Source organism: Sciurus vulgaris (assembly GCF_902686455.1).
Source record: "Sciurus vulgaris genome assembly, chromosome: 4".
Classification (NCBI taxonomy): domain Eukaryota; kingdom Metazoa; phylum Chordata; class Mammalia; order Rodentia; family Sciuridae; genus Sciurus; species Sciurus vulgaris.
In genome coordinates this window covers 119,946,664-119,970,961 of record NC_136464.1, presented here as the reverse complement: position 1 = coordinate 119,970,961, position 24,298 = coordinate 119,946,664, and the positions used below count along the sequence as shown (strand labels likewise).

At 34.2% G+C, this 24,298-nt stretch overlaps 1 long non-coding RNA gene across 1 annotated transcript; it reads left to right on the top strand.

Moving 5' to 3' along the window:
• The first annotated feature begins 1,204 nt into the window (after positions 1 to 1,204).
• LOC306659339 lies at positions 1,205 to 23,896 on the top strand. Its single transcript, XR_013763275.1, has 3 exons — positions 1,205 to 1,354; positions 13,630 to 13,773; positions 23,760 to 23,896. It is a non-coding gene; the product is annotated as an uncharacterized lncRNA (long non-coding RNA).
• The last annotated feature ends 402 nt before the right edge of the window (positions 23,897 to 24,298 follow it).

Sequence of the window (24,298 nt, the reverse complement as noted above, 5' to 3'; positions counted from 1 at the left end):
ATAATAAAAATCATACACTTGGACTTCATGGGACAGGGAAAACTTATCTACTAATAAGTTGTATGATCTTCAGTCAAGACTCATGAGCATCTGAGTCTCTCAGTTTTTTATCTGTACAAAAAAGTTTGGCTCTGCTAAGAAAAATTACTTAAAACTTGGAAGTAAGGCAAAATTTTGGGCAGTGTGTCTTTTTAATGTCATAGTGGGGTAGGACAGTGTTTAAGAAGTTCTGACTATTAACCATTAAACTGATTGGACCTCAGGAATAGAAATGAGGAATATTTTTAAAAAGCTAAATATATATATATTGATATATATCAACAAAATTGGGAAATCTAACTCTAATTTGATGTATCTATCTCTTAGTGATCTAATTCTTGCCATTTATTCTAACTTAAAGCCTAAAACATTTTCAATTGTCTAGTGAATTTGACTTAATTTATAGGCCTCCACAGTATTTTTTCTCCCTAAGAAACATGAAAGTATTCTGGAAAAAAAAGAAACACATACTTTAATAAAATTTAAGAAAAACCACTAAGGGCATTTGTTTTTCATAAACAATATACACAGCTGTAGCAATGTTGGCACAGACACGTGCCAGAGAACCACGCATTTACTACTACAAACTGTTCTGTTCACCCTTTATCCAGTAACAGCTGGTAAAATGGTATTTAAGAACAGTTTGATTTAATCTAATGAGAAACTATGTTGCAATGCATGATACTGCCTGCAGAAAATAATTGGACAAACATTGATTTTTATGTTGCTATAATAGTTACATTTTCAATAAATAGGAATTTTTATGCATACTTATTTGGCAGCATTCCTTTCTACATGAAAGCTCGTGATTGGTTAACACACACATACCCACATGCACAGACACATACGCATACACAGCAGAGATAAATTAACATCTAGAGTATACAAACATAATACAAAATTTAGTGTTATTGTTGCCAGGAAAAATGCTATTTGGAATTCTGTTTTAGATTTTATTGCTATTTTTGAAACCAGAATTATCCAGAGGAGATACCAGTTTGGGAGGAGTTCTGTTAACAAAAATCTAGTAACCATAACAGCAGCAAACACTGAGCAGAGTCAGTGGGGCCAGATAACAAAGTAGGACATGCCACAGAAAAGATACTTCCTCATTCTGCCTACATTCCACCCTAGAAACCTCTAGATAATACTCAGATTCGAGAGAATCCAGGTGAGCGGCTATGCATGAGATTCAGGAACCAATGTATTTTCTCCTATGAAATGTGAGGGAGAAATTTTCTAACAGCATTATACAGGGTCCCAGGGAACAGACAATGGACGACTGAGCTGCACCTTGAAATATGAATGAATGTGGGTAAGTTAAAAAAAAATTAAGACAGTCTAAGTGAAGCAGAATGTATGTGATATTAGAGGTAGTAAAGTGATCAATTGTTTTAGGGTAGATAGGCTACATGGGGAGGAGAGGAATTTTACTTGGGAGGAATGATTATAAAATGCAGGTACAAAAGTTTTCATATTTTATTAAATATGATGGGTAAGAGGTATCAGTAAAATTTTGGTGTTTTTTTTTTCATTTTTAAAGTGGAGTGATGTGAAGAAAGGAGTATCAATAGGAGATTAATCAAGCAATAAACTAAAAGATGGTTTGAGAAATGATGTGAAGACTGGATGGTCAAGCTGATCATTTTAAAAGACACTGCAGAAATCCATATTGTAAATAACAGTGATTTATTTTTTTGCTAATATAGAAAACAAACAAGAAAAAATGGAGTTCTGCTTCCAGGCTTGGTATTAAAAAAGACTAGGCTTCTCACAATAGAAAATCTTTAAAAAACAAAACCAAACCCCACCAAAAAACAAAAAACAAAAACAAAAAACCTCTAATAACATGAAAATCAATAGATAGAAAATAATTTAAAAACTCATGTTTTTATATGATAGACAACAGGTAATATAAGACTATGACATTTAAGGCATATGAAATAAAGGCGGTAAATCGATAATTAACCTGGATTTCTGACTTAACAATTTTTTTTATTATGACGTAAAATAGTGGATTTCATACTAAGCTGAGGAGACAGATAAAAACTACTGACGTTTGCAATGTAAAGGACCAGAGAACAGAGTGAGAGAGAAAATGACTGTTGCTCAGACTCAATAATATCTAGACCTCACAGAGCTAACCCAGCAGAGTGCAGAGTCCAGAGTCCCTGTGGTACAACCAGGCCAGTTCAGAGACCCAGAAGGATCATGCCTTAGCAGTAGGACAAAACTAGACCAGAATAAAGACTGCTGCTAAAAATAAAGCATTGTAACCACCTTCAAATATTTCAAGCTGATGTTAATGTAACTGGCACAAAAGGACAATTTTTTTTTTAAAGAAGACAACATAATCTAACAAAATTCACAGCATATAGCATACAATAAAAAACAACTTAAAAAGAGAAGAGGTAGAAAAAGTAGAGCATAATCAGGAGAAAAATCATTCAATAAAAATACCCATAAATAGCAGTGTTAGAATAGTTGGACAAGGACTTGAAAAGTGCCATCATAAATATACTGAAGATTTAGAGTAGAATGTGACAATAATGTATAAAGAAATTAAAAAATGTTAAAAATAAACTAAATGAAATTTCTGGAGATAAGACTATAAACCTAAAATGAAACAAAATTAACAGCCAATTAGATGCTTCAAGAAAAATCAGTGAACTTAAAAACCTAATATAAATTATTCAAACTGAGGTATACAAGAAGAAGAAAATAAATAAAAATAAGAATGACAGAGAATCAGCAGCTCATCAGTGATCTTGGATAAAATATCAAGAATGCTGACATAGGTAACTGGAGCCAAGAAGTATAGACAAGGTATATTTGAAAAATTAATATATAATTTTTTTCAGATTTTTAATCCCAAGGAAGTTAAAAATCAAACAACAAAAACAAACAAAAATAACCCAATACCAGGTCATACCATAACACATGATATGAAGGTAAAAAAGCACATCATGTAAAGAAGCACATACACACAAGAATTATCTCAGAATCTTGAAAGTATGTGACACAGAAAATGATGGAGCCCCATCTTTAAAGTGCTTGAAAGTAGGATCAGGAATGGAAAACTCCCTGGAAAAATAGAATGCTACCACTAGAAAAAAATTCCTTTAAAAACCAAGGTGAATGATCCATCCAATCATGGGAGGACATTATGCCAACCCAGACTGAGGTACACTCCACAGGACACATGGTTGTTAGTCTTTAAGACCCTCAAGATCATGAAAAACAAGGACAGACCAAGAAACTATCTTAGACCAGCGAAGACTAAGGAGACATGGCCACTAAATCCAATGTGGTAACCTAGACTGGATTCTGAAACAAAAAGAGAGTTGAAAAATCAGTGAAATCCAATAAAAGAGTTTGGTTATTGTTAATATGCCAGTAGAAGCTTCTTATTTTTGACAAGTGTACTGTGGAAACATATAATGTTAGTAGTGGAGGAAACTGGATAAAAACTACCCAGGAACTCTCTGTGGACTATCTTCCTTTTGGTGAATCTCAAACTCTTCCAAAATAAACATGTTTTGAAATAAATTATGGTAAAATGAAGATTTTTTGTTCTGTGCAAATAAAAACTGAGAATATTTATTGCCAGCAAATCATACTGCATCCCATTGCTACCCCCACCCCTGCAGTTAAAAAAGTTCTTGAAGAAGATAATACTAGAAACAAACTTGTTAGTGCATAGGAATGAAGAGCACCTGGTGGTAAATATGTGAATAAATATAAAATAAAAATTTAAATTTCTTTATAATAATATTTCTAAAAGGAAAATAAGATTGAGTTTGGGAAATTATCACGTGTAATGCTTGTGTGTAAGTACATAAAATATCTAGAAACAATAACACAGAGAATGAGAGAAAATGCAAGAATAAGATAGACTATAATAAGTTGAAGAAGCATGGTGTAACCCCTAAGCCCCTAGAGCAAGCGCACATACACACACACACACACACACACACACACACACACATACACACACACACAAACCCCAACAACGGAATGAGTTAAGAATAAGCCAAATGAAGATAAAATGTAGTATTAAAAATTAACTCAAAAAGAGGCAGATAAAGTTAATAAGAGGAAGAAAAAAAGAGGTAAGATGTAAAGAAATTAAACACAAAATGCATTAATAGAACTTCAAAGACAATATTTACCCAGAGAATCAGGGTCATAAGTTTTTATAAAGACTCGTCTATAAATATAAGCTTTATCATATTAGACCCAAACTAGAAAAAAACAGACAAATAAGCCAATGTAAAACAGCAACAGGTAAATGGACAAGCCCTTTGTGGTTTATCCATATACTGGAATACTGCCTACCAATAAAAAAAATTCTGATATAGGCAACCACATGGGTAAATCTAAAATACATTATGCTTACTAAAAGAAACCAGTACCAAAAATAGCACGGCAAATTCACATATTTTCTCTGAAAAGGTGTAAAATGTACATAGTACCCTGTCACTTTTCAAATAAAGTAAAGTTCCTTCTGTGTTTTGGAAAATTTTAGCACAAACATCTCTACCTATGCAATGTTCAAAGGAAATAGAAAAAACACAATTGTATCTTGGGACTCTGAAAAAATGTCAGTGTAACTCCTGAATTATCAAAGAAAATTACAATTGAATGTCATTTTTGCTGATCTTTTCATTTTCTGAGTTGATAATTCATGCGTGGTTCACATTGAAACATTTTGCCAATCACAGTATTCAGGGGAAATCCCTCACACAATTATGAAATAAGCAAAAAATTGCATATGCCAACAGTAAAATAGTCATGGTGTGTAACAAAACAATGATAAATGCCATTTTTATGCATGTACAGTCTCAATTTCTAATTCCCACCACAAAACCACAAGGTCAGTATTATTATCCCCATTTTAGAAAGGAAAAGCAGAAAGTGAGAAAAGTTACAAACTGAGAAAAGTGTACATTATTTGTCAATAATCTTGGGAATAGTAAGTACTGGAATCAGGATTAAATCTTGATTGCCTTTTCTCACTGAGTCTGAAAGATTAAGGTTGACCTTTTCTAACAACTTTTATCAGAAGCCTCTGGCCGAGTTAATCAATCTCATCTGTATCCCCCAAATATTTTGGACACAGTTTTATTGGTTAACTTTTACTATTCATATGCCTAAGTCTTTTTAATAGACCCAGCTCCTGAAAGGTAGGTATTAGTTCTCAGTCATTCATTATATTCTCAGCAGGCAACAGTGTCTGGTACATATTTAGTGGACAATAAATGGCATTTTACGTAAAGAATTACTGAAAGATATATAAAAGTGAACACTGAAGAATTAAGATGCAGATTTATTTACAGTATACAAAATGAAATTAGAGAATATTAAAAACTACGAGGAAAAAACTATATATTATACTAACCATCATAGGTCTTGAAACATAGTTGCAGTCAATAAATATTTGCTGAATTAGTATACAAAACATATTCTTTAATATTGAAGCAAACATAGCTCCATAACTCAGTAACTTTTGCTTGAGGGTTCCTGGTACCCAATAAAAACAAAAACAAAAATGATTTTTTATATGTAGCTGAAGAAAAATGACGAACAGAGTGTTATTCCTGTGGGGGGAAAAATACAGTACAGTAATTTCAAAATCATGGCATTTGGGAAGTTAATATCTTCATATTGGAATAGACTCTGAAGTAACTGTTACATTTCAATGAAATATTTAAAATAAGAAGGTCACTTAGAGACAACCTCTTTCATTTTATTCCTAAGCAATGACTTAATTCAGAGAATTAAATTGTGTATATGATAATGCATTCATTTGAGTTCTGATTCCAGCTATGACTGAGTAACTGCTATTACACCAGCCCTCTGAGTAACTGCTATCACACCAGCCCTCTATCAGTGAACAAATAGAAAAATTGAAAAAGATATGAGTATCCAAGTTTGGCTCACAAACATTAAAGGACTTTGGTTCTTGACAGAAGAAAAATGACAAGGTGCATCCCATTGCCCTCTAGTTCTGACGAGGGACAATTTTTTCAACTCTAGGAAGAGAACTTCTCTCTGGGCAAAGATGGTAGGCTTGCTGCACTCAGGTGGTAGAGATCAGAGAATGGGCAGAGGAAGTAGCAGGGATCTTCTGGGAAGAGCATTTGTGAAAAGGGAGCTGTGCAGAGAAGCAGAAAATTCCATTTGGGAGTCTGAGTGTCCTGCAAGTACATATCTGAAGGCTATGCTATTGGGAAGCAGGGAAAACTTCCAGAGGTTTACTAGATAACTCCTTCCATAAAGGTTAGAATGGAATGAAGAGACCAAGGGTAGGTAGAGCAATGCGGAGACTCGAGATGATCCAGAGACAGAACTTAGCAGAGGGAATGACTTTAATGCGTGATTATCAATATGTTTAAAATATTAAAGGGAAAATAATCTCCATGAATAAATTGTCATGAAATCTCAGGAGAGAAATAGAAATTAGTCTTTAAAAATGGGAAATGCAGGCTGAAAAATGAAATAACACAAAATTCTCTGGACAAAATAATACAGTGCAGATAGCAGAAAAAGGAATATCTGAACTTAAATCAGATCAATAGAAATAGTCCAATCTGAAGAAAATTGATGAAAAAAACTAAAGCTAAAGGCAAAATGAACAAACAAACAAAAACAAATACAGCATTAGTGACCTGTAGGGCAATATTAACATTTGAGTACTTAAATTCCAAAAAGAATGTAAGATTGCACCAGAGAAATATTTCAAGAAATAATGACTGATAACTTCACAAATATGGTAAAAATATCTGATGTATAGATCTCAAGTTCAGTAAGCTCTTATAAATATGAAAAGATCCACAACTAGGCACCCCATAGTCAGATTGTTAAAAATCAAAAAACAAAGATAAACTATGGGAAGCAGTTACGATAGAAAAACAGAGCATCTACTTGTTTTTCTGAGACAAAAGTGAAGACAGAAAATAATAAAACTGCATCTTCTAAGAGCTAAAAATAAACTAACATAATCTTATTAATCCAAAATTATTTAAAAGTAAATACTGTATCTTCTTCAAAAACTTGGGAAACGTAAAACCATTTTCAGAAAAACAGAAGTTAAAGAAAATTGTTGATAATAATCCTGAGCTGTAAGAAAAGTTAGAAGATCCTTTGAGCTGACTAAAGATTCAGAGGAAAGAATTAAAAGCATCAGAAAGAGAGCACAGATATCCATTTTATCAATCTTGCCAACACTGCCATGGTGAAGTAAATACAATGTAAAAGATTAATTTTGACATGAAGGGTCTAGGAAAAATGGACAATATGTTAACTTTTTTCTGATTTACCTAAATATATTTAATTGTCTTAATAACGGTCATACTAACAATCTTCCCCTATGAGTTTGCCATTTTGCATGGTATTTTTTCTCTATTTTTTTCTTTTTAACCTTTGTTTTTTCATCTTCCCATTATGTACTTTGGGATTGTATAAACCAAATTTACAACTATTGGATAAACTTTTCCCTACAGGACATGCACTAAAGTTTTTTTTCTAACATTAGCTGTTCTAAATTTTAAAATTCTATATTTCAAGGAGAAATTTTCTGGATATTTTGACCTTCTGTTGTGGGAGGGATAAAGGATTCTAGCCTTCTGAGTCAAACAAATAATTTTTAGAATGCAGTGATATAATAACACCAACTACAATGGCTAAGATTATAGGCTAGCAATAGTAAGTACTGGCCAGGATGCAAAATAACAGGGATTCTTATACAATGCTGGTAGGGATGCAAAATGCTATAATTATTTGGAAAATAGTTTTATGCTTTTTTCAGAGAATCAAACAGGCATAGGTATAAGGAAAAATGAACATTATCTGGATTGGGTTAGAAAGTGAAAATTTGCATAGTCTTTCCTTAAAAATAAGTAATTTATGTCAGGTGGGAGATTTTTTAAAAAATTTAACTTTAGCATAAAACATGGTCCAATTTCAATCACTTCTGCTCTTTAAAGTAGCAATATAAAGTAAAGAGCCCGGATATGAAGAGAATAAAAGATTGAAAACCCTCTTCAATGCCTCTAGAATTGCTTGACTTGTTGATAAACGTCTGCACACAAAGTGGTCATAGAACCAAGTCAGTTAAGAGAATCTAATTCTGATCTGTGGATTTGTAACTATTAATGTATTAGGCTAGCGTGGAGAATATCCACCTATGAGGGCAGTTTTGCACAGGTGATAGAACATGATATGGGCAAGGGCTTCTGCTGGGGAGGACTACCTGGCATAGGAGTTTGGACAGAAGTTTTATGAGCAGGACATCCATGTGGAGGGTGACAGCCTTCTGTGGCCACTCCAATTTGCTGGCTAAATTGGTGATAGTTCTTAAAAAGGTTTCCTTTCAATAAACTGAGAAGAGTCTTTCAAATTGCAGAACCATAGTTAGAATTTTAATATTCTTTAACACTATGAATATAGTATAAACTGCAAATTTATTTTAGATGCTGCTCCTAATAAGTTATGCACTGTTTAAAATTCAGTAACACATTGTTTAGAATTTAGATCCCATTTCTAGAAACCCCTTCATCCTCTGACACTTGCCACCCCCACTATCACCAAACAAACAAACAAACTATTGCAAATGGTAAAAACAAACAGTATTTACTGTGAATTATTACACTCTGATTAAAAAGAGCACTAACTTTACAGTCAAACTTATAGCATGATGTGCTGATATTTGGGAGTCTTAAAGTCTATGATTTTTGTCTCGATCACATTTTTATGCTTCCTATACACCCTGACTCTACTTCAAATTGAAGTAGGGTATTCAATATTGCACCAGAAAACAAGATGACAATTCTGGTTTTGTTTTATGTTTACAAAAAGATGACAATTCTGAATTTTTGTTTTTCTTTTTGTTTTAAGTTTATGTTTATAGTTTTAATTGTGAAGTGGGTATCAGTGCTCCTGGGAAAGTTAATAAGCATGAACATCAGTTTTTCAAATTATAAGTTTTTCAAATTATAACAGCTAAGCCTTGGGTGTTTCAAAAAAACAAATTCTCAAAGGTCTCAGGAAATAAAGATCATGTCCCAAATACCAAATTTGAGAGAATGCAGAATTATGTAAAATGAATTCCTTTTAGGATAAAATTGCTTTGGGATGGTTGAAGGTGGGGAGTGGTAAAGAGAGTGTCAGAAAAAAGCAGCCATGATGAAGATTCTTTCTTACACCACTTTTCTACGGAAGACCGTTGCTTGCCCAGGGCTGCTCCAAGCAGCTCGGCGCCGCTTCTCGCGCGCACTTACGGCCCGACCAGCGGGACAGAAGACACGTACACTTCAGAGGTTCATGAAGCAGCTTCCCGTTTATTCAAATAACACCCTCAATATATAAGCAGTCTCATGCATAAGCAATTGTAACCAGATATGTCCATCCAATCCTGTTAAAGGTCAAGCGATCACTCACAGAGCATACATGTAAAGTATATCTGTCCATGCACTAGGCAGCTGAACTGATTATTGTACAGCCAATTGTAAACGCATCCTGCCGTTCTCCAGGCATAATCAGGATGCCGTTTGCTCTCTGCCAGTCGCCATCTTTAGATGCACGTGGCGTAACCCTGGGCCCCGGTTTCCCCTGCCACACTTTTCTTATACCACTCTCACTGAAGTTCCTGCCCCATTTTTCCTACAGACAACCAAGATGTGGATAAATCTCCCAGTTCCACATATCATAGCCTGCTGGATTAAAGTAAAGATGACTGACTTCAACTATTCAAAAGAGACTTCTGTTGAGAATGAAGTCCAAGTCATGGGTGCAGGAGCAGACTTGGGACTTTGAGCACTGATTCAGCCAGACTCTTGGGATGCATTCAGGAAAGTCCTGGCGTTGTTACTACTAACATCTGGAGAGCAGGTAGCCAACATCATAGGCAATATCTCTCAAAAAGTTGGGAGATACCTACTACCTACTAGAAATTAAACTCCCCCAAAATGGCTAAAGAAGATTCTTAAAGGAACATGGAAATGTTCCTTGTCAAGGCTAGTGTAACTGTCCCTTCAACTAGGAGTACTTGTTCTGAGTAGACATCTTCAAGCAAATAGGTTCTTCTGTGTTGTGCCAATAATAAATGAGTTGACATTAAAGGAACTTTCATGATTTGCTGATATCATAACTCTGTTACTCCAGCTGCAAATACTTGGGATGGCTAAGCATATGGGACAAAATATGACAAATATTCACAGCAAGGCCTCAGAAAACATGGGGAGCAGAAGAGTTTTTTCCAAGGCACAACTAAATGTACTTCTGTTGATAAAAGATGCCAAAGCACACAGGGTCTGGACTGTGTGCCTAGAAGCCAGTGTGACAGATAATGTGGTACATAAAATTCTAAAATGAACCCCCAAGATTTCTAACCCTAAATCCTCAGGACTTTAAATATGATGAGACATCATGACCATATTATATTTCATATATATATATATATAAAGTTAATAGTCAATTTTCTTTGAGTTAATGAAAAAGAGCATTATCCAAGTGAGTCTAATCTAATCATGAAGCCTTTAAAAATGAAAAAATTTTCTTTGACTAGTAGCAGAGTGCATCAGAGAGATCCAAAACACACACAATGGGCCTTGGCTGGCCTGAAGATGGTGGGGCTCCCACATGCAAGGCCTGGGGAGTGACCTTGGGCATTGAGAGTGTACTCAATCTACAATCAGCAAGGACACAGTAACTCCATTCTCCTGATTGTCTGGTTATAGATTGTGCCAATAACCCAAATAATTTGGAAGTAGAATCTTTTCTGGGAATCCTAGGTGTGAGGACAGTCTAACTGGTATCTTGATTTTGGCTTCTAAGACCCTAAAAACAGAAACCAGTTGCAGACCTCTGATCTATACAATTATGAGATAATAAATAAGTTGACGCCATCCAGCGGAGTCAATTTGGCGTGGGAGACAAACGAGTAGCGAGACTCTTGAATTCGAAATGGTTTATTGATGATTCAGAAACCCGGGAACACCGGCGCTGGAGGAGAGCCGGCTTATATTCCCTCCAGGAGGCAAAGGGTAGGGCCAACACAGGTTAAAGATCAGGCGAGGAGCTAGCTGTCCAATCATGGTAAAGGTCAAACCGAGCAGGCACGAGCAGGAGCACTCGGGAACACATGTGCACTCATTGTGTGCGTGGACTTAATTGAATACGGCCAATGATAAAACACCTGGGTGTGCTTATGTTAACCGACTTCCTCACCACCGGTGTGATCAAAACAACTTCTGGCTGGCTGCCAGGCACCATCTTGGCGTAGTCTGTATGGCATAGCCCCCAACAATAAGTGTTGTTTAAAACAATCAAGTTTACAATAATTTCTAACAGAAATAGAAAATGAATACAGAAAGCTTTGTATTCGCTGGTGTAGAAGGATGATGACTGGATCTGCATATGTCCTTGGCACCGTGATGCAAACGTGAAGGATAGTGAGGATCAAGTAGGTTGCAAAGTCACAAATGACAAGAAATAACAGAAGAATAAACCCTAGACTTTTGAGTTTAATTTGATTGAATTGATATTTCCATCACAAAGCAGTATGGGGCTTGAAACAGACATTGAATTGTATTCATAAAAAAAAATGAAAAGATTTCTCTCTCGCAGTTAATGCAAAGGGTTCTCTTCATGTTATACTAGTTTTTAGACTTAACTACTTCATGTTTCATATGGGAATAATAATAGTCATCTTGCAGGGTTGGTATGAGGACTAGAAAGTATGAATGTAAAGGGCTTAGGGTAACACATAGCCAGAACATAATGGTAGACTAATATTATTAATTATAATAGGTAAACAAAATATAAATAATATCATATAAAAGTAAACTTTAATACTCTATTCTGTTGGTTATACATGAATTATCTTACATTTTTATTTTTGGTTCTTTCACTTCAGTATATGAGGAAAGAAAAACAGGCATCAATCTGCTTATAGAGACTTTTCATGATTATCTCACTTATGATAGAAAAAAAGTTGAACTTGCAATGAGTAAATTTAAATATCGACTTTTAAATATAGCTCAAAATGTATAATAATTCATACTGTTCAGTACAACTTGTTCATAAACACATTTTTGTTCCCAAGTAAATCATGTCAATGAACTTGAACAGTGTTGCTGCTTGACTCAGCACTTGCCAATAGGGAGATATATATCTTGGAGAGAAGAGGTAGCAGTGGTTTAACTCTGTCCCTGAAATCACACTTGGTCCAGTCATTGGATTTGAGAAGCAGCAGAGGAAGTGGCATTTCAGGATTTGGTGTGGATTGTGACCCCATAGCAAGCTAGCCCACAAGTAACTGTGCTACTGGGGAGCCAGAAAATAAGAAAGAGATCTTAGGGGAGCTGTAAAAAAGCCAGAATTCACACCTAAGGCATGCGAGATCGTCTACACGTCACTTAACCCCTTGTTTTAACATCAGTTAAAATAAAGGGAATATGTTATTATGTCCAAAGTCCTCAGGTTTAGCAATCTACCATGCAATTTTAAAGGTTAATTTGGTTATCTGCAGCACATTTTTGTCAAGGTAGGATTGATCTCACCATTTTCAAATTTCAAAATTAATGTCTTCAGATTCATTTTAAGGTTCCAATCAAGCAAGTAAAAGACCCAGAGGATACAGCATTGAACAGAACCCTGCTCCCTGAAGAATAGTTTTAAGCAGGTTGCTTCCATTTTTCCTTTACTTTCACTGAAAAAATTAGAGTTTATCCAATGGTGCAGCTCTTTTCAGTGTTTTCAACAAAAGGCTTGTATAACATGGATACTTAATAAGGTGCTGAATTGCCAGATATGGATATTATTGAGAGGCTTCATTTAAGATTTAAACTTCAAAATTACTTATGTTTCTTGGGCACAAGCATTCAATCTAGTCAATGGATAGCATGATTCTCTTGTTTCTCTTTTATCCTCATAAGTATGTAAGTAAGGAGTACTTTTATCTTAGAAAGCCTGAAAACATAATGAATAGAGATTATTTGCTTATTTGCATCATTAGGTCCATTTCTGTACTGCTGTGAATCAGTGAACAACTATGCCATCCACTTCCAAAGAATAGTTCATCCAGTGTAGGCCGTCAGTTGCCACAAAGCAAAGCCTATTAGTGTTTTTTTTTTAAATTTTTTCCTCAGTTAGTAGCATTGAGCTTAATTCTATAATTATTCCATATAAGAAACTCACAGTGAAGTCAATGGGTGTCTTAGAATAAATCTGATTACAAGATTTGGTCCATTGAGTAAATGAATGAAATTTGGCTTTTATTAATTTGGAATTTCTCAATTAGGATCTCAACTTCCCAAGCAATTTATAGATATGTTTCTAATGGTGCTTATCTGTACCCAAAATGACAAGAAGAGATTTTTTTTTCTCCTCCTATGTAAAGTATCTTGCTTCCTGAGATATTAAAAAAAAAAAAGTTTTCTGAAATGTTAATTGGGACTAAATTCTTAGACAAGAAAAAGGAATAAAATGACATTATTTCTTCCATTTCACATTAGTAAAATATAAAACATTATACACCTGCAAAAATTGTTCTCTGTTTCTGATAAAGCTTGTGATTATATTTTTCAGGTTTGGTTTGAAAAGCTAAGACATCTGTTTATCCAGTGCATACAGAATAACTCTCATGTCTCCTCATCTCTGAAGATTTCAAAGGCTTTCATTCTGGTTTAAATCCTTTGAAGAAGCAGTAATCAAAGACAAAAATTATCAGAGGTACATTTTTGTTTCCCAAACAATGAAAATAACAACACTCGCCCTCCTTGGATTTCAGGCACTAGCATAAAACTTCAAAATTGGAGATTTGCCATTTAAATAAAAAAGTGATATGGATAAATAGCTGCCAAAGAAAGCAAACTAAAAGTGCATATTCTCTACTTCATTTTATTGCATAAATTTAAATTCAATATGTGAATAATTTAAAAAATACTATGATGCACAACATCAAACAGCATATACTAGCATGGTGTGACAGACTACATCTGGCTAGTGTGTGGGTTCAGAAAAAGTATTAGTTTGAGCACTAAGTTTTTTACTTTACTGCATTTTGCAAATTGAATTGATTAAAATACAGCAGTAAGAACCCAAGGATGACAATAATGCAAACTGCACCCCACACAGATAAAGCAAAAACACCCAGAATAATTCGTGCTTAGAGGACTGAAGTAACTGAAGTATTAGCAGTCGGTCTTTCCAGGCTTTTATTAGCTTCAGAACATATCATTTGACCTTCAACACACGTAAATTCACGTATTAAAGAGCAGCATTATAATTCATTATATCATCCTCTTTTCAAAGACAATGATATAAAAGTAATATCTATTGCCTTTTTGACCCTGTTTAGTTAAGAATAAAGATTTTGAGCTCTGACCTCCTTCTGCATTAGGAAAATTGAAAGCAGGTCTTCAGGATATATGGCTGAGCTGAGTTCCATTGGGGGTGGAAGTGGTAGCCATCTTGCATCCAAGAGAAGACAAAGGGATTTTACTTTTCCTTCTCAGAGCCTAACAAAAACAGTTAAAGAACAACAAGATCTCTTCCCAATATTTCCCTTCTTCAACAAAGAGAACAGAGTTTCACTGCATATTTGAGAGGTTAAAAATGATCTTTAGTTTGAGAATAAGTTTTAGTAATGAAAACTGAAAATAGAGATTTTTTTCAAACTCCAGGGAAAGATGTGACCTCGAAAGAAAAGGAAGTCATGCAGATTCCCCATCAATCAGGGGAGGTAGATGAACCTAGGTCATAGTTAAGTCTCCCGAAGTTATGTATGAATGATTCTGAGTCTTGTCTCTAAACATCTGGACAGAAAAGGACAGAGATAGATTAGATAGATAGATAGATAGATAGATAGATAGATAGATAGATAGATAGATAGATAGATAGATAGATAGAAGCTTTCTTTAAGGCTCACATGATTGTGGAGACAGACAAGTCAAAAATCTTCAGGGTAGGCAGGTAGGCTGAAGACCCCATGAGGACCCAATGAATACACTCTAGAGGGAGAATTCCTTTTTCCTGGTGGAGGTTAGTCCTTTTTCTCTTAAGGACTTTGATTGAATGATGGAATGTAATTTGCTTTATTCTAAGTCTGCTGATTTAAATGTTAATCTTATATAAAAAATTTCACAAATATATCTAGAATGGTGTGTGACTATATATTTGGGTACCATATCACAGTTACCTTAGGAAGAACTGTTTTGGTAAATTGAGAAGAATATATTAAGTATTAAATATAAATCCTTAGTGTAAGTGTTCATTTTAAGATACTTACTTTCTAAATATCAATGGAACCAAGAAATTTAGACTACCTGTGTTAAAAATTGTAGGGCAATGGTTCCCAAACCTGTTTGTGCATTAGAATCACCTGAAGATCTCTAAAAAATTCCGATACCCAGATCAGTGAAATCTCTGGGGCACGTACTGTGTGAAACTGTGCAGTGTGCACACAGGTTTGAGAAGTTCTGACGTAGGACCTTCACATTGCACTTCATGGAGTGCTTTCAATAAACTATATTAAAATCACAATAGAAGGGGTTATGCTCATAAATGTTCTGGAGAAAGTCAATCAAATTTCCATATAAATCAGAGAATATTACTCAATTAGAAATGCTGATTTAAAAATGACTTAAGAACTTGGTACATATGAAATAGCTGTATTTTGTTCAAAGATGATTTCGATATTCTAATCTTTCTGATAAAATGCATTAGAAAATAAATCTTCAAACTGATTTGAAAGGTTTTATTTGAGGCTTAAAACAGTTTCCTGAGATTTTCATAATGCCAAGTAAAGAATGTTCATCAAAATACTAACATGTACTCTTTTATTAGTTTTTTTAAACTCTTAATTTTGCAGTCAGGTGACATGCATATCTTAGAATACAGTTCTGAAACTTAATATAAGTGTGATTCATTGTACTGAATTGAAGCTGTTTCCTTTCTCAAAAGATAAACTTGCTCAGCAAGCAAATGGTGTTTAAAATCTTCTGTACCATTTCCCTCTCTAGTTTCATCCAGCAATTGCCCTGCAAGGTATTACATACTCTGCTGCTATTGCCCAGTCTTGAGCTGACACTTAGGGCAAGCTTACTTTTATTTAAGCATTTACATTTCTCCACTTTTAATAGTGCTGTCATTGTTTGAATTTTAAATGTCTCCAACAGCTACATTTTAAAGGCTTGATCACTAGACTGCAGCGCTATAGGTAGGTGGTAGAAGGTTTAAGAGGTGGGGCCTATTGAATGGAAGTTAGGTGACTGTGGACATGCCCTTCAAAGGGATATAGGGACTCTGACTCCTTACTCTCTCTCTTTGCTTCCTAGCCACCATGAGGTGAACAAAGTCCTTTGTCCAGTGCTTGTTGCCACGTTATGTTTCCTTGCCACAGGCCCAAAAGCAATGGAGTTCATTGACCATGATCTGAAACTGAGTCAAAATAAATCTTTTCCCCTTTTAAGTTGTGTAATTGATGTATTTTACGATAGCCATGGAAAGCTAACACAAGCATCAAGCCCCAAGAATAGGCCTTTCTTTTCAAAAGTAAGCAAATTCAGATAGAAGTCAAGATAAAGAGAAACTGAACCTAGGCAACTCTAAATTAGTAATTTTTATTTGGTCACCTTTATTGTGAACCAAATAGTAACACACATGCGGGGGTCTCTTTCCAGGCTTCCAATTCTGTTCCATTTGGTTTATTTTTTCATGTCCTGGCCACAATGCTACACCTATTCATGGCTTTGTAGCGTGTCAATGTGGTTAAACTAAATTGTTTCCAAGGACTTCTTCTTTGGGCCTCATTAGACATTTTGGGTTAGGAATTAATGAGGGAACCAAAGAACCAGCCATATTATTTCTTAGGCTTGGAAGGTTGGGGACAGTATCACAAAGTACCCTGGTAGTTCTGGTTCACCTTGGTGTGGGGCAGCAACCAGGGATGCGATTGATCCAACTTCCCCTGTATCCATTTCAGCCTTTTCTAGGTCATGGGTGAATTTAGACCATAAAAAAAGATACAAGCTTCTTCTGCAGGACTTGCTTCTTTTTTTTTTTTTTTTTTTTTTTTTTTTTTTTTTTTTTTTAGCTTGAAGTAGTGTGAATGGACACAGGATTCTGCTGGTTTGGGGTTTCCAGGTTGTGCTTGTGGTTTCAGCTTTGCCTACCTCTACCTCACTTTACATCCCTCTTCTCTTCCTCCAACTGTCCAGAAGAGGTCTGACACTTGCAGATCTCAGGCTCCAGCATCAGATGCAAACACAATGGACTTGCCCTGATTGCTCCTAAATGAAGTCCCACAATCACATAAGGTGAAGTGTGTGACCAAACACTCACACACACACATATTCCATATATTTTAATAACTTATGCTTCTGATTCTTTGACTAAATTCTTACATAGTATTTATTCAGTAAAACTTGTTCTCCAACTTGTACTTTAAAAATGTTTCAGGTCTTCTTGGTCCTTCAAAATTTTATAAGCAGAATATCAATTTTCACACATATACACACTCACTCTTGCACACACATCTGTTAGAATTTTGATTAAGATTACACAAATCTATGTATCAATGTAGAGAGAATTGAGATCTTTCTATATTGAGTTTTCTAGATGATTGTTTCTCAAACAATAAGATCTGCATACAATTCACAAGGAGATCTTATTAAAACACAGTTTTTGTTTCAGTACGTGGGAAAAATCCCAAGATTCAGAATTTGTAATAGGTCCAGTTATGTTGAGGCTGCTGTGCATAGACCATGCTTTGGGTAGCAAGGATCTAGCCAGGGACTGTCTCTCCATTTAATTTCTCTAGTATTTATAGTTTCCTGTATAAAGGTCTTAAACATTTTTGGTTCTTAGGTATTTGCAAGTTTATAAATTATGTCTGTATTTTAAATTTTATATTCCATTTGTTGTTGATTTATAGCAATTCAATTGATTTTAATATGACTTTTTCTTCCTAAACTCAATTATTAATTCCAATAATTTATCTCTATATTCTTTTGGATTTCCTACAATACAATCATCATATAAAAATAATGACAATTTTAGCTCTTTCTATATCATCTACATTTTATTTCTTTTTCTAACTTGACTTCTCTAATAAAAAATCTCTAGGATGATGTTGAATAGGGACAGTGAGAGCAGACATTTTCTCCAATATAACAATTTTGAGTGGAAATCCTACTATATTTGATTATTAAATGTGGTAGCTCTAGGGTTTATTTGTTTGTTTTGGTTTGTTTGATTTATGCTGCTGGGGATCGAACCCAAGATCTCATGCTTATCAGATAAATGCTCTCACTGAAGAGACTGAAGAAGATCCAGAGGAAGTTGTAACAATTGCATTCCTGGGTAATGTCCCACATCAACATGAGTCAAACCACAAAGGTGCCTGGTGATCCTGCCTTGACCTTCTAAGCATAAGAAATGATATGGCTGCTGCTTCATTTCTATCATTCATTTATTAACCAAAACGTGTAGTGAGGGTAACCTTCACCTGAAATTCTCAGGAAAAGGAGTCCTGGGAAGCGGTCTAACTTAGCCAACTTGACACATTACAAAGTCATCACTAGGTTTGGCTGTGGGCTACAATTTCAGCCCTGTTCTAGGATTTTTATAGGTAAGTGTTAGGTTTTTATTGCTGGCACCAAAGACCTGAAAAGAACAACTTAAAGGAAAAGTTTATTTTGACTCATGGTTCCAGAAGTTCGTTCATTCCGTGGTTAGCTGACTTCATAGGTCTGGGTCTGAGGTGAGGTGGAACATCATGATGGAAATGTGAGGTGGAGAAAAGCTACTCACTTCACAACTACCAGGGAACAGAGAGTGTTTAAATGCAAGGAACTCAAAATATAATATAATCGCCAAGGGCATGCTCCCAGTGACCTGCTTCCCCCAGGAACCACCCATTAATCCATTCCAATTATTAATTTATCAAAAGGATTAATCCACTAATTAGGTGATAACTTTCATAATCTAACCGTTTCATCTCTGAACATTCCTACATTATCTCACACATGAGCTCTGGGGGACACCTCATATACAAGCCATAATGGTAACTTCTATCAGATTAAGGAAATTTTCTTTAACACTTACTCTCTTAGAAATTTTTAACATGAATTAATTGTTTAATTTTTTCTAATGTATTTCTTCATTTATGGAGATGCTGTAATAATTACCTCCTCTACTTTGTCAATGTAATAAAATTAATTGATCTATTTTCAAATGTTAAATTTCATTCCAGGAATAAACACAAGTTGATCATGATATGTTGTCCTTTCTGTATATTTCTGAATTTTTTTATTGTTTATTTGTATGCTATTGAGATTTTCCCTTATTGCTACTGTTTCAGGTTTGTGATCAAGATTATACTATTCTCACTTAAAGCTGAGGAATACCTGCTCTACAATCTTCTTTTCTAACCTATAGAAAATATTAATATGATTAACACCATTTATTAAACAAATATCCTCTAGTATTTAACATACCCTATCTGTACCCAGAATTTTCTTGAGGAAAGGTGTTTATATGCAGATTTCATATATCATAGCTTTGATACATTTTTGCAGAATTGGTTATGTTGTGTTTTTAATGTTTTTGGTGCTAGAGATTGAACCTGGAGATTCATGTATACTGGGCATATGCTCTACCATTGAGCTATACCCTAAGTAAATTTTTTTCTAAGAATGTACATATTTGACAAAATTTTCAATTTTCTTGATACAAAGTTGTTCATTTTATTTTACTATATTTCTGTTACCTTTATAGTCTTTTATGTATTCCCAATATACATATTTAAACTGTTCCTCTAAACTTTAGCTACATCAAGATGAGATCTGTTGTTTTCATTCTCTAATTTGTAGTATGATTATAATTTGTAGTGTTACTTCTTTACTGAGTTAACAGAATTTGTTACATAAATATGAGATATTTTAGTTACTATTTGTTAAAATGATTTCATACATAAAGATCAAATCTATTTTGTTAGAGAACAAATTGTATATTTACTGAAATATGCTTTATTGTGTCATTAAGGTCACTTTTTGAAAAAGTTCCACGTGCCTTTAAAGAATGTATTGTACAGATATTCCATTAGGTCAGATATGCTAATTTCCTGGGTCAAACTGTCTATATTTTTATTGATATGTGCCTTCTTATTAAATCAGTCAATGAGATAATTTTATTTAAGAATCTCTCATAATTTTTGATTTGTTAATTTTTCATTGAATTTGACTAAATTTGGTTCATTTGATCTTGACAAAGTTGCCCCAAATTTCCATCTTTAACCATGCACAATTTCAACTCAAAGTTTATTAAAAAAAAAAAAACAAAACAAGGAATTAGGCTAGAAACTTAGGCTCAATGCTCCAATATATTGACACAGGCATGATATCCTTAACAAGACTCCTAAAATACAGTAAATAAAACCAAGAAGCACTATGTGAATAGGACTCAAATTTAAAATCTTCTGCACAGCAAAGGAAATAAGAACACAAAAAAAGGGTCTGAAGAATGGAAGAAGATTTTTGCCAGCTGCTCCTCTGATAGGGGATTAATATCCAAAATATATACAGAACTCAAAAAAATCTAACAGTAAAAAACAAATAACCCAATTAATAGTCAAAAGAACTAAATAGATACTTATCAAAAGAGAAAATAAAAATGGACAACAAATACATGGAAAAAAATTCACCATCTCTAGCAACAAGGCAATGCAAATCAAAACTCATTGAGCTTTCTTTTCATTCTAGTCAATGACAATCATCGAGAATATAAATTATAAATGCTGATGAAGACATGGTGGGAAAAGGCACACTCTGTATATTGTGGTGTGACTGAAGGTTGGTACTACTACTCTGGAAAGAAGTATGGAGATTTCTCACAAAACTTGGAATGGAACTACCACATGACCCAGTTATCCCACTTCTCAGTATTTATCCAAAATAACTAAAAGTAGCATATTGGAGTGATACAGTCACATCAATGTCTATAGCAGTATAATTCACAATAGCCAAGGTAGGGAACCATCCCAAATACCCATCAACAGATGAATTCAATAAAGAAATATGGTAGGGCTGGGGAGATAGCTCAGTCGGTAGAGTGCTTGCCTTGCATGCACAAGGCCCTGAATTCGATTCCCAGCACCGCAAAAAAAAAAAAAAAAAAAAAAAAAAAAAAAAAAAAAAAAAAAAAAAAAGAAAAAAAAAATGGTATATACACACAATAAGAGAAAATTTTGTGGCATTTTCTGGTAAATGAGCAGAGCTGAAGAACATCATGTTAAGTGAAATAAGCCAGACTCAAAAAGTCAAGGGCTAGATGTTTTCTCTCATGTGTGAAAGCTAGACCAAAATAAGGGGAAAAAATGGGCAGGGGAAAGCCCATGAAAATATATCAGTGGAGAAGGGAAGAATTGAGGGGAAGTGAGGAGAGAACTGGTGAAGAGAGGAAGAGAAGAATGAAATTAACTCTGGAATCCGCTGGGTGCATATGTGAATATGATGTAATGAACTTCACTTTTATGTGTATCTATAAAGTACTAATTTAAGATTATAGATAAATAGAAGGAAGACCAGTATAGTAGAGGAAGGGGACCAGGAGGATGGAGGAAAACAGGAAAAGGGGAAGTCCTGGGGACCGTAGTAGAACAAATTATATTCCATGCTTGTATGATTAAGTCAAAATGAACCTCAATATTATGTATGGTTGTAATGAGCAAACAATTTTTTTAAATTTGGATCTATGTTACTAGATTCACACACACACAAAACACAGAAATATATGTCTTCCTAGTGATGAACATTTTGCCATTAATGAAGTTCCTTGCTCTCATCAATTTTTTGAAAATCTGCTTTGTCTGATATGAATGGAGCTACTCAATTTGAATTCTGCATCACCTACTTTTTCCAAATGCTTTTTGTTCTTTTATGTCATATTTGTTTCTGTGTGTAGCACATAGATTGGTTTCATTTTGGTTTCTCTAAACTTTAACTGGAAGATTCAGATATTGTATATTTACTGCAATTACTGATATAATTCAGTTTAAATAATCATACTCAGCAATTTGTATTTTCCATCTAAAGGTGTTTCTCTTCTTTTGGAATAATTTTATCTTATTATTCCACTAACCATCTACTCTATCCATTTGCTTGGAAGTTATATATTCTTTTATACTTCCTTAGAAATTAATTAAAGAATGCAAATTGTGGATTGTAAGTCCTAAAATAATTTGTAATTTTCTTCTGTTCTTATATGATTCAAGAACTTCAAACCACATTCATCCATCTCCTAACTTATATACTGTTATCATTATACACTATATTTTTATATGTTTTAAAACCTATAAACATTTTTATTATCAAAACATATCTACCAAAGTATTTATACTTTTATTCTCTGTAAAATGTGTATAATTTAAGTGTATCCTCTTTAAAATATAGAATGTATATACTTATATCCCCTTTAAATGCTGTAACATGGATAGAACTAGAGGACATTATATAAATAAAATATGTCAAGCAATAAAGATAAATATCACATATTTTCACTTACATGTGGAAGCTAAAGACTTTGTCTCATAGTGTGTGAGAGCAGAAAAGGGTGACTAGCTTGGGAATGAATGGGAAAGAGGGAAACAGAATGGTTGGTGGTTACGGGGCTGCAGTGGGTTAGGGAAAATACAGCCTAATGTTCTTTAGTCCAGTCGGATAACCATTTTGACAACAGTTAATTGTATATTTCAACTATAATTGTCGTATAGCTTGTAGAAAGGATATTTAATGTTCCCAATACAAACAAATGATAAACGTTTTAAGGCGATGGATGCTAGACAAGCACTCTACCATTGAGCCACATCCCCAGCCCAAATTATCTTTTTTTCTGTTGTTATTGTTTTGGCAATGTATTTTGTAAGACTTAGTGTGATGTGTAATAAATTTTGAGATCTTTTGTTGCTTGCTAATTTGTGCCAGTAGAACTTGAATATGCAGTTTGCAGTCCTTTATATTTGAAAAGTTTTTATCAATTAACTCATAAAAGTTTGCTTTTTTCCTCTCTCTCCTTCTGTCTTGGTGCTTTATAAGCATGTCTGATGGACCTCCTCACTCTTTCCTTTTTGTCTTTTACTCTGTCTTTTATATTTTTCCATCATATTGTCTTTCCTTTCTATCTCTTGTCTATTTTCCTTTGACTTATCTTCCAATTTGCTAATTTTCTCTTCATTTTTGATTAATATGCTCTTAAATGCTATCTGTCAAATTCCTATTTCAGTTTTTATATTTAGTCCTATACTTTCTATTTTTGGTTTCCAGCTTCTCTCAATATTCTCAATGACAAGAATGATGATTAAAAACTTTAGGTCTGATTATTTCAATATTAGGAGACCATATAGGGTTATTTGTCTTACTTCTTGTTTCTGCTAGTTTTAAGTCATACCATCTTGCCTGTGTGTTTTGTTCTGTGACAAATGTTTCATTTGCAAAAATTACACAGAAATACTCTGAGGTCTGGGAGAGTTCCCTAGAGAGCATTTGTGTTTGACTCAGTAAACGACATGTGACAAATAGTTGTCTGGATCACTTTAAGCCAAGTTCCTGGATGGAAATAATTTGAGGCTGAACTATATTCTATGTTGGGGGGACTAGAGAGGCATCTTTAAGGATTCTCAACTCAATATGATGGATGTTTATCTGGGTTGTTCTTGACAGGTTCTGGAATCCATGCCTGCTTCTCAGCTACACCAACCTTCAAAACTATTGCTCAGCTGAAGCCTCAAATCGGCCCCCTCTGATTTAACAAACACCCTGTGAGTAAATGTGACCATAAATGCTACTGTCACCTCCCTCATTTCTTCTCATCTGTTTTTTTATTTCAATATTTTAAAACTTATCTGATGCTTTTAATAAATTTTAAAAAAACCTTTTATTCTGGGTGACTTAATAGCCAATAAAAGAAGAAAAAAGTCTGGCCATTCTCTTCTTTAAATTGTCCTTGGAATAGATTTGCAAAGTAATTTTCTACCTTAGATTTCCTTTCTGATATGCTCCGATACACTTTTTCTTCTCTATAGAACACATGCAAATATGAAAATATAATCGTGATTTTTAAAAAATTTAATCCTTTGGGACCAATGTGCAAAAGTTGACTTTGAAGGGAAAAGGAATGGACTGCATATGTGTAATTTCTTGGATGGGTCTGTCTTCTTCTGTAGCCTAATATCCAAGTGCTTGTCTTAGCTGGGAAATCT